This window comes from Sus scrofa, chromosome 3, assembly GCF_054392235.1.
Source record: "Sus scrofa isolate SSC_HxYL_T2T_F1_AM1 chromosome 3, Sscrofa_HxYL_maternal_Yorkshire_Landrace_v2.0, whole genome shotgun sequence".
Classification (NCBI taxonomy): domain Eukaryota; kingdom Metazoa; phylum Chordata; class Mammalia; order Artiodactyla; family Suidae; genus Sus; species Sus scrofa.
Window position 1 is genome coordinate 72,380,423 of NC_139385.1, and position 12,063 is coordinate 72,392,485.

General features: G+C 40.9%; 2 long non-coding RNA genes across 4 annotated transcripts in view; one reads left to right on the top strand and one right to left on the bottom strand.

Annotated features, from left to right (window-relative positions):
- Window positions 1-12,063, bottom strand: part of LOC146404708 (uncharacterized) — a 618,617-nt gene that overhangs the window by 535,783 nt on the left and 70,771 nt on the right. The window lies entirely within an intron of this gene.
- The window catches only part of LOC146404711 (uncharacterized), an 89,679-nt gene that overhangs the window by 36,275 nt on the left and 41,341 nt on the right, over window positions 1-12,063 (top strand). The window contains exon 3 of one of the 2 annotated variants that reach the window (XR_014841564.1): window positions 5,332-5,515. This is a non-coding gene — a long non-coding RNA (uncharacterized LOC146404711). Of the gene's footprint in view, window positions 1-5,331; window positions 7,824-12,063 lie in introns of those variants that run through there. The other variant, XR_014841563.1, reaches the window with a different exon arrangement.

Here is a 12,063-nt window from a genome sequence, read left to right on the forward strand (position 1 = left end):
ATAAAAATCAATTATATCTTGAATGTTCAACTCTTTCTAGGCTATTCCATTAGAAACACTAACCACAGACGCACTTTAACCCTAATAGTTTATTTTCCATCTAAAGTTAATGGCTGTTTGAGCAATAATAAAGATAAGTAGACACCATGTTGAACCCTTTTATTACCCATTATCTTATTAAATCCTAACTTCAACATTTTGATGTGGGTATTGATAGTCTCATTTTTTTATAGTCATGAAAATCCAGCCCCATGAAGGTTAATAAATTGCCAATACTGCCTGCCTAATAAATGGTAGCACTGAGGCTCAACTTTGGCCGTCTGACTGTAGACAAAATTTGGCCTCTGTACACCAGTATCAAATTGAATCTTGAAGATAGAGTTTTAAGTGAAGTAGAAGAGAATAGCTTTATTGCTTTGCCAGGAAAAGGGGGCCACAGTGGGCTAATGCCCTCTAAACTTGGTGTCTCCAACCTGGGGGCAGTGGTGGCTTGTGTGGAGTTTTATAGTCAGAGGGGTGGGATTGCTGATAAGGATTGGGGTGCCTGTGGGGCCTGCATTCCTTCAATCCACACATCATCTGGGGTCAAGTGGTTTTGTGATGGCTTCTGCTCTTCTGTTGTTCTGAGGTTATGGAACTGTGACCTTCTTTCTGAAATGAGGAATGCTTCATCAAGAAGTTAGCATCTTCCATTTGGTGGGGGTTTTAATTCTGCAGAAGAGCTTGAAGATATGGTTCTATATATCCCTTGAGGAGAAACCAGGACACTGCCCCAAGGCTGAGCTATTTTTTCTTGACTGCTCCATCCTTGTGTCTGCAACCCTTCTCTTTCCTTCCCTGAGGTGCACACACTTGAACCTGCCCTTTGGAACTCAGTGAAGGTCATGGAGGTTGAATAAAGCCTATTTCCTACAAACAAGAAATGGGGACACAGAAAGGCTTTTGTGGCTAGGAGCTCCACAAAATACAGTTCTATATATATGTATATATATATATATTTTAATTGAAGTGAAGTTTATTTACAATGCTGTGTTAGTTACAGGTATACAGCAAAGTCATATATATATATATATATATATATTCTTTTTCAGATTCTTTTCCATTATAGGTTATTACAAGTTATTGAATGTAGTTCCCTACTCATATTTTTTGTAAGGTTAAGACTTGTATATTGTTTTTGGGGTATGTCAAGATTCTGTATAAAAGCAGAGTACAATCTTGTCTCTAAATCAGGTCTTTTAGATTCTGTGGTAGGAAAATATATGAGACACATCTTTTCCTTGGCTAATACTTACACATTTTACAGCATAACTTCCATGAATTACTGAATTATTGGGCTAACAAAGCTGTGTCTCTTGACCATAGATCCTTTCTCAAACTTTTCTGGAATAAAATTTAAAGGAAGTATGGAATTAAGGGGGGAAGGAAAACTGTTCAATCACAAAATAAAGTGTTTTTCATGTCAGCATGATTAGTTAATGCTGATCTTTCTAAATTCAAGCTTATGCAGTTTGCCTTTTTGGGGGGAGGGAGCATACCTGCGGCATATGGAATTTCCCAGGCTAGAGGTTGAATCTGAGTTGCAGCTGCCAGCCTACACCACAGCCATAGCAATGCAAGATCTGAGCTGCATCGGTGACCTACACCACAGCTCATGGAAACGTCGGATCCTTAACCCGCTGAGTTAGGCCAGACACAGACATGCCTTTGCCTCCACGTTCTTACCATGCAGGAGTCGAACCTGCATCCTCACAGATACTAGTTGGGTTTGTTACTGCTGAGCCACAAGCTTATTCAGTTCGAAACCTTTAAAGAATTTTAATGTTTAGTTCTTGGACATTAGCTGTTGCCTTGAAGGTCTCTTTCATGACACCCTTTCTCACTTCCTGGACCCATTTCCTTTGATGATGTCCCCTACTGCTATATGCAGACAGGTTCAGAGTTTGTACCTTAATAGTATCTCACTTAACTATGCACCTTTTTTGGGGGTGGGTGGAAGTGAAGGGTTGAGTTGTCCTTGTTCTATGTGTTTCAGCCTCCCTCCTCCATACTGTAAGTCCTACAAAGGCAGGTTATATCTCTTCCTACTTTGGCGAACACATTGTGATGGTTTACATGATGATAAATACTTACTGAGTAGATATTCATTTCCTTGAAGATGTATGGGATGGTTCCAGCCAGCATTCCTACCTTGGTATGCTAATACAGATACACCTCATGAGTTTATACCTCCAACACCGAAATTCATCTATTTCATACATACTGTGCCACAGAGTGTTTATCAGAGAATTATGAGATTGGAAAGGACATTAGGGCTGTATGATTCAGGGGTCCTTAAATGTTTTCTTAGCCAGGGACCTCTCTCTTTAAAAATCTTAAAATAAAATGGATCAAGCATGGGTTTTTTTTGTTGTTGTTGTGTTTTTTTTTTGTTTGTTTGTTTGTTTTTTTTTGGCTTTTTAGGGCATATGGAGGTTCCCAGGCTAGGGGTCGAATCGGAGCTACGGCTGCCAGCCTACACCAAAGCCACAGCAATGTGGGATCTGCGCCACATCTGCAACCTACACCACAGCTCACGGGAATGCCAGATGCTTAACCCACTGAGCGAGGCCAGGGATCAAACCCTCAAGCTCATGGTTCCTAGTTGGATTCTTTTCTGCTGCATAACGATGGGACCTCCATTTTTTTTTTTTTTTGCTTCAAGCATGGTTTAAAACTGTTCTTGTTACATGGGATCTAGGGGAGAGACACAGACATGCCTTTGCCTCCATGTTCTTACCATTTTCTCTGCCTCTCCAGATGTGATCCAACGCATTACCGGAAAACCGGAATCCACAAAGAATATTTGAAAACCCATGATCTACTTTGTATCCCTTATTTGTACAAGCTGAGGTCCCAGGAGGAAAAGTACCTTGTCCAAAGCCTTGTGCTGGAAGTGGAGCCTGATTTAGGACTGGCTCTTTATCTGACACCCCTCCTCCTGCCTTTCTCCTCCACCATGGTCCCCTAACAGAGGCATAAAAAACTGAAAACTTATATTGGACTATTAACCAAAATGGTACTGAAAGTTCACTTCTTTTTTATGCCATACATCTAGATGCCCCCTCCTCGGGTGAGCCCCACAGGGAAGCATGTTTAGCCAGCTGTCAAACCCACGGGCTTAGTCGTTTGCCACAGACCACCATCTGAAGACATGCAAGAAGTCTATTAAAGTTTAATCACTTAACTTAGCTCAGTTCTTTCTTCCAGCCCCTGTTAAGCTTCAGCCTTACCTACCACACCCCAATCCAGGAGGCCTTCACTACAAACACAAGTGAACAGGGGGTGGGTCCAGAGGGATTCAGGTACTAGGTGAGAAGGGATAGGAAACTACTAAGTTATATGATTTCCTAGGTTTTAAAAGTTTCTGTGAACCCCCCAACCCATTTTTTTGAAGTCAAATGTACTAATATTTTATAGAATATTAGAGATCCTAAATTCAGAACAGATTAGGAGTTTTAAAAAACATGTTTCATAGAAAAGCCAGTGATTAGATTTATAAAAAGAAGTTAAATTTCAGAACACAAAAGAAACTCATGGTAGACACCAGCTATTTAGCTTTCACATATCATTCAGTTAAATGAATGAACATATTTGGACTGTGTTATAGTCTGAAATATAATTTTAAGGATGTCCTCTCATTGCATTGTCACACCACCACCAAGAAGAAGGTCTTATTACTTCTATCTTGCAGACGAGTAAATTGAGGCCGGGACCAGAGAAACTTGCCCAAAGTCACACAATGCAAAGTGGTGACACCAGGTCCTAAATCCAGTTGCTTCCGTCTCTCAATTTCCTATTCTCGTACGCCCTCTAAGAGAGAGAGGATACTGGACAGGCCAGACCATTGATCTGAGCCAGTTCGGTAGTTTTTATGTTCAGGGATGCCTCATTAATCTCATATTACTGGGGAATGAGCTGTTCTACACAAGTGAATATTTCATGTAATGGAAGCTTTAAGCACTAAAGCTTAACAGAAAACATAACCCTTTTGAAGGAAATCTTTCTTGCCTGTGCTAGATATTTTTGTTCTGTAGATCACTTCCTGGGCCAGCCCAATGTTCTCTGCCCTCGGTGTTGTCTGCCCTCAGCAGCAATGATCCTGCCCAGGCTTGGGGGTCAATGAAACCACAGGGCTGGGTGTGCGCAGGAAGTTGCTGCTTCCGGGGAAAGTGGAATCTGGGGCTCCAGTTGCTTATTGAAATAAAGATGGATTCAAGCCCCTGAGTACCTACCTTCATGATTACTGAGCCATCACTACCTAGTCTCAAACCATTACATACCTGGACAGCAATGTTATGGCATTTTTTTCATGAGCACCTGATGCTCAGTTATCCATTAGGGACCATGGAGCTGAAGTGCAGAGCTGGTTATTATCAAGCAGAACTGGAGGCTTAACCATATTCCCCATGGCCATTTTCCCTGTGGTAGAGCTCTTCAACATTCTTGAGCATTTTAATAAAAAAACATGTATGCTCACCCAGTGCCAAGCTCAGGCTCCAGAGTATTTTCAGTGCCTCTTGCCCTGCCCCTTTGGACATGATCTCTTGGACTTTGATGATGTCTCAGGTCATCTTGGGTTTACCGTCTGGTCAGTTTCCTTTAGCATTTATGCTATGTTCATGCTGACTTGATTGAGCGTACTCCCCACATTAGGTGAAAACTTCTAGCATAACCACAAGCTTGGGTCAGATTTCTTAGGACAGTCTGATTTCATTTTTTAAAGTCATTTAAATTTTTTACCCACATCAAATAGAATTAGAAGGCTGTTAAAGAGAAAAAGAACCACCCCGTCTCCCCCGCAATACACACACACACAAACAAACCAGAAATCCTCTGCCCTACTCCTCCATAATCTCTTTTGAGTTGAATGCTGGTTTTTGATTTATTAAATTTTATCATTGTTTTCACTTTTTTTTGGCTTCTTTTTGGTGAGGATTTCACATCTTTAGATGATCCAACATCGTTGCTTTTCCCCTTGTTTTCTAAATATATCAAAATTTTTAGTTAAAACAATGCAAAATGTTTGCCTAATTTTCTGTTTAGTATTTTGTGATTGTAACCCAGTAGGACCTGGGAGGCCTTCCCGGAGTGGACCCCTGCTCATGTCTTCCCCCTGCCTTTTTATCTATAGAAAAACTTTAGTCAAAAAACCAATTTAATCAGAGAAGTGAAAAAAAAAAAAAAACACAGAAAAAAGAAAACAGCAATAATAATTCAGCCATTCAACAAAGTTAAGGGCCTTCAGTTCTTCAAAGACTACAGATCATATTCTGAGCCATGTCTTTGAAGCTGTTTTGCAGGTGCTGAAGCCCCCACCAACCAGGTGGAAGAAGTCAGCTGTATGCTGCCTGCAAGCATGTAGACCCCAGACTGGTTGGAACCAGAAGGTTGATGACGCTGACTCTCAATGACCTCACCACCCATCAGTCAGGAAAATGTCCATGAGCTGGTCACGCCCCATTCCTCAAACACGGTAAGACTCTTCCCTACCCTCTCCAAGGGGGGGCATAGTCCTTGAGGCACTAGCCTGCTGTGTTCCCCTCTTTGCCTGGCAATGAAAGCTACTTTTTTTGTTTCCTCTAACTCTGTCTCCAAGTTTCTATTTGGCATCGGTGTACAGAGACAGCTGAGATTTCAGCAACATGATTACTTTTCTTGTTCAAAATATTTTCCTTCCTGGAGTTCATCATTACCTCATTTTTTCCCACTTGCTTATACGAGTATGTTCCCATCAGTAATTGTTTTCACTCTTCAACACCAAAGACTATCAGTTCCCACCCAACCCAAAATCTCAGCTTTACTTTGTTCTTGGAGATGTCACTGTATCCTCTTGCTCTGTCTAGTCAGGCTGTGCTCTAGACCTGCTGAGCTGTACAGATGTGCTTCTGCCCCTTCCCTTTGCCTCTCCCTCAGAATGTACCTCTTCTTTCCTGTAACCCACGTCTTTCTCGTCCTTAGTATCTACTCTGATTTCAAGGGATCACATCCTTTAGTAGCTTCTTAAAAACGTGTGCATGAGAAATATTTTTTTGAGAACTGAAAGTGTTAATATGTATTATTCTCTCTTCATCCTCAATTGATCATTTGAATGTAGAATTCTGGGATGCAGATATTCATTTAAAATTTGAAGTTGTTTCTCCCTTGACTCTGAGTTTTGACTGTGTTGTTGAGAAGTCAGGTGACATTCATATTTCCAATCATTTGTACAGGAACTAGTTACTAATGATTGAAGATTTTAGTATCTTCTCTTTATCCCCAGTGCTCTGAGATTTCATAGCAGTGTCACTTGATGTGGCAATCTCTTTACTCATTGTGCTATACACTCAATAGGCTCTTTTATGTCTCTCAGATATGAAAATATTTTGTGCATCAACATTTTTATAATTTCCTTTTCATTTTACTCTGTTCTTTTTTCTGGAACTCTGTTACACAGTGGTTAGTGATTAATACTCAAATTTCCTCTTCTCTTCTATTGTCTTTTTGTTCTGCTTTCTGAGAGATTCTCTTGACACTATTCTCTTATTTTTTATTTCCTTTTAAATTTTTAAAAATTGAAGTAGAGTTGACATAAAATATATTAGTTTCAGGGGTACAACATAGGGATTGATGATTATATACATTATGAATTGATCATGATGGTAAGTCTGGTCCCCATCTATCCACATACAAATTTATTACAATATTATTGATTATATTCCCTATGCTGTACATTATATCTTGTAACTTTGATTTTATAACTGGAAATTTGTACCCCTTAATCACCTTCATCTATTTTTCCCAATCCCCATCCCTCTCACCTCTGGCAATCACCAGTTTGTTCTCTGTATCTGTATCTGTTTGTTCTTTCTGTTTTGTTTTGTTTGTTTGTTTATTTATTTATTTTATTTATTTATTTTTTTGTCTTTTTGCCATTTCTTGGGCCGCTCCTGCGGTATATGGGAGGTTCCCAGGCTAGGGGTCTAATCGGAGCTGTAGCCGCCAGCCTACGCCAGAGCCACAGCAACGCGGGATCCGAGCCGCGTCTGCGACCTACGCCACAGCTCATGGCAATGCCGGATCGTTAATCCACTGAGCAAGGGCAGGGATCAAACTTGCAACCTCATGGTTCCTAGTCGGATTCGTTAACCACTGCGCCACGACGGGAACTCCCTGTTTGTTTATTTTAGATTCCACGGGTAAGTGAAATCATGGTATTGTTTTTCTTTTTTTTTCCTGTCTGACTTATTTCAATTAGAATAATACCCTTTAGGACCATCCATATTGTCACAAATGGCAAGCTATCATTCTCATTTATGGCTAAGTTATACCTTATTGGATATTATATGTGTGTATATGTGAATATGTCATGTATGTACATCTATGTTGTGTGTATGTATATATATATGTATATATGTGTTTATTGATGGATTTTTATTATTTATTATTTATTTATTTTTTGGTCTTTATTTTAGGGCCACACCCATGGCATATGAAGGTTCCCAGGCTAGCGCTATAATTGGAGCTGTAGCCGCCAGCCTATGCCATAGCCACAACAATGCGGGATCCAAGCCACATCTGCAACCTACACCACAGCTCCCGGCAATGCCGCATCCTTAACCCGCTGGGTGAGGCCAGGGATTGAACCCTTGTCCTCATGGATGCTAGTCCGGTTCACTAACTGCTGAGCCACGATGGGAACTCCAGCTTTTGGTTTTTTTAATGTGATGTATTCTTATTTATTTATTTTTGCTTTTTTCCCCCTTGGCTGAGGAAAGAGATCCAAATAAATATTCCTAAGACCATGTTATACTGTCTGTGTTTTCTTCTAAGAGTTTCATGGTTTCAAGTCTTGCATTTAAGTTTTTAATCTATTTTGAGTTGACTTTTGTAAATGGTGTTAAAAAATAGTCCAGTTTCATTCTTTTGCCTGTATTCCCAATATTGTTAATTGAAGAGAATGTCTTGTCTCCACTGTGTATTCTTGGTTTCTTTGTCATAAATTATTTGGCCATATAAATGTGGGTTTATTTCTGGGCTCTCTATTCTATTCCATTGGTCTATGTGCCAGTATCATACAGTTGTGATTACTACAGCTCTGTAGTATCATTTAAAATCAGCAGGCATGATACTCACAGCTTTGTTCTTCTTTTGTAAGATGGCTTTGACTGTTCAGTGTCTTTCATGGCTCCATTCAGATTTTAGGATAACTTGTTCTATGAAAAAAGGCCCTTCGTGTTTTGATTGGGAATGCATTAAATCTGTAGATTGCTTTGGGTAGTATAGCCACTTTAACAATATTGATTCTTCCAATTCGTGTACATGGTATATCTTTCCATTTATTTGTGTTGTCTTAAATTTTTTTCATCAGTGTCTTATAGTTTTCAAAGGGCAAATCTTTCACTCCTTGGTTAAATTTATTCTAGGTATTTTATTATCTTTGATGCAATTGTAAATTAGATTGTTTTTAGAATTTCTCTTCTGATAGTTTATTATCAGTGTGTAGAAATGCAACAAATTTTTGTACATTGATTTTTCTATCCTGCAACTTTACTGAATGCATTTATTTTTTTCTAGTAGTTTTTTTTTTTTTTTTGGTGGAATCTTTAGAGTTCTCTATATATAGTTTCAAGTCTTCTGCAAATACTGACAGTTTTGCTTCTTCCTTTTCAATTTAGATGATCTTTACTGCCTTTTCATATTTAAAGGGGCTGGTCAGGGTGAGTGCATTGAGTGGAGTGGGTCCTCAGGGGAGTGCTGGGCTGGGGTATATGGTGTTAGCCAGGTTTATAGAGAGTGACAGGAATGGTGCCTGCAAGTGCCAGGCCACCTGGGTGGAAGAATAATAAAAGAAAAGTGTACACCAGTGTTCTCTTCCCAGAGAGAGTTCTGTCAAATCTCTGCCTCTCTGACACATACCCTAAAATTAGTCAATAAATATCCTCAGATGACCCAGGTGCTTTTTAGGCTGCTGCCTCTGCTCTGAGGCTTGGAGCAAGTGAGTCTGTGTGTGAACCCTGTAAGAGCAGAATCTCAATTTCCCACAGCCCTACAGGTTTCTGTTGGTTTACAAAGCCAGATATTATACAGGGGCTTATCTTTCCAGTGCAGGTCACCCAGGGTGGGGAACCTGACATAGGGCTTGTACCCCTTGCTCTGCAAGGGGAACCTCTGCAGTTGTGATGCCCCTCCCACTTTGGGGTCATTGTCCGAGGGGTGCGGATCCTGATTAGACTCCATCTCTGCCTCTCCTATTCACATGTCTTAGGTGGCCTTTTCTTTATATTCCTAGTTACAGAATATCTGTTCTGCTAATCTTAAACTGTTCTCAGAGATAGTTGTTCTTTTTTTTTTTTTTTTTTAAGTCCACCCCTGAGGCATATGAAATCTCCAGGCTAGGGGTCAAATCAGTCAGAGCTACAGCTGCTGGCCTTTGGCCACAGCCACAGGAATGCCAGATCCAGGCTATGTCTGGGAACTATACTGCAGCTCACTGCAATGCTGGATCCTTAACGTATTGCATGAGGCCAGTGATCAAACCCGCATCCTCAGAGATAATAGCTGGGTTCATTTCTGCTGAGCCACAATGGGAATGCCATTGGAGATAGCTGTTCTATATGCAGTTGTAGTTTCGGTGTGTTTGTGGGAGGAGAGGAGCTCAGGATCTTCTCACTCTGCCATCTTGATCTGAAACATCTATTGTCTTTACATTCTAACTTTTTCATTGCATTTTTTAAATTTTTTTTTTAATTTTAGGGTCACACCCATGACATGTAGAAGTTCCCAGGCTAGGGGTTGAATCAGAGCTGTAGCTGCTGGCCTATGCCACAGCCACAGCTATGCAGGATCTGAGCTGTATCTGCAACCTACACCACAGGTCACAGCAATGCTGGATCCTTAACCCACTGAGCAAGACCAGGGATCGAATCCATGTCCTTATGGATACTAGTTGGGTTTGTTACCCCTGAGCCATCATGGGAAGTCCCATTGCATATATTTTTTTTTTTTCTACCGAGTCTTTTATTTCAAATGTTAAGAGTTCTAATTTGTTTTCTCTTTGTTAAAAATATGGCATCCCCGGAGTTCCCGTGGTGGCGCAGTGGTTAACGAATCCGACTAGGAACCATGAGGTTGCGGGTTCGATCCCTGCCCTTGCTCAGTGGGTTAAAGATCCGGCGTTGCCGTGAGCTGTGGTGTAGGTCGCAGACGCGGCTCGGATCCCGCGTTGCTGTGGCTCTGGCGTAGGCCAGTGGCTACAGCTCTGATTAGACCCCTAGCCTGGGAACCTCCATATGCCGCGAGAGCGGCCCAAGAAATGGCAAAAAGACAAAAAAAAAAAAAAAAAAAATATGGCATCCTGTTTTTTGCCATGGATGAATATTTTTTCTTTCTTCTTAGGATACCAGTTATATACATTCAGCCTTTTCTTTTCCCTTTGCTCTCCTGATTTCCTCTGAGTTTCTTTTGTTTCTTTGATGTTGGTTTTTCTTCTTAGAGGCTTACTTCCAGTTTTTTTTTTTTTTTTTTTTTTTTTGTCCAGTTGTGTTTAAGAATATTATATTGGGAGAAATTAGTTGCTTTTTATGAGGGAGAGGCATGGCTTGTCAAATAGGATGTGGCTTGGGATCCAGCTGTTCATGGGAAAATCCTGCATGAGAGTATAGTTTCCCAGTCTATACCACTTAATATCTGTAAAAACTGAGCATCAGTATTTAGAGCTCTTTTTCTCTGGCTGTATTCTGTTTCCCCAGATAAGAATCCTCCAGTTTCCTGGCTGGGTTGATGGTGTTGGGAGGGGTATATCCTCAGGCTTCCAGTGTTCTTAGAGAGACAGCGGTGTGGGGGCCTCACTCTTCTGTTATGTAGACTTTCATTCATGCCCCTGTTTTTTGATGTGTGCTTCTGTTTACCATAGGCTTTGATCCTGGGGCAGGGTCATCTCCGAATTTTTTCTTTGTGAAGTAAGCCTCTAGTTTCCTGCCAAAGTGGGAGAAGGAATCTGAGAATTTAACTATTATCTTAACAGACTTTAAACGAATCCTTCTGTTTGCAGCCCGCCTCTTCATGCTCCTTGTTCAAGTGCCTCTGATTTCTGGAGTCTTTCCAGGGATCTGAGGCCTGACCTGGCTGGCTTCTTGGTTCCCTTCTGCAGGCCCTTGCTCTTCTGCTTTATCAGCTCTGATCATTTCATCTGATGCTCTCTAGCCTGCCAATATTGGCTGACATCTGTTTCCCACTGTGGATCCTTTTCCCTCTTTCCTTGCGAGTTCACAGACACATACATCACTTGACTCTCATTTTAAGTAATATTAGAAGGGAGCAGAGAGAAATACATGTGTTCCATCTACCACATTTAACCAGAGGTGATCATTGGCCATCTTATTGAGAGCTTACTGAACACAGTTTAAATTTTCCTTGCTGTCTTGGCTACACACGTGGATATTATTAATGTAAAATTTTTTTTTTGTCTTTTTAGGACTGCACCTATGGCATATGGAAGTTCCCAGGCTAGGGGTCGAAGAGGAGCTGCAGCTGCTGGCCTATGCCCCAGCCACAGCAATGCAGAATCTGACCTGCATCTTCAGCTTACACCATGGCTCACGGCAACGCTGGATCATTAACCCACTGAGCAAGGCCAGGGATTGAACTTGAGTCCTTATAGGTACTAGCTGGGTTCTTAACCTGGTGAGCCACAATGGGAGCTCTTACACACATGGATATTAATCGCAGTGTGTGAAGCAGTCTTGAGGAGGCTCTTCAGGTGTGTATGGTCATTTGTACCTGTACTAAGTGTTCCCTGACCATTGTGCTGAAAAAAAAATTGTATCTGCTCTGTGGAAGCATTGCTTCATTCATTCATCCATTCAGCATTTTCGAGCATACACTATGTGCTTGATGTGAGGTATATAGAATCAGCCAGATAAAGTCTTGCCTGCTTGAAGTTTTCTGTTCTCTTCTTTGGGATTTCACTTATTATTGTCAATGTTCTTGCCTATTTCTTCTACCTTGTCCCTTCTAATGTGTTGTAAGCCTGTAAGGCAATCA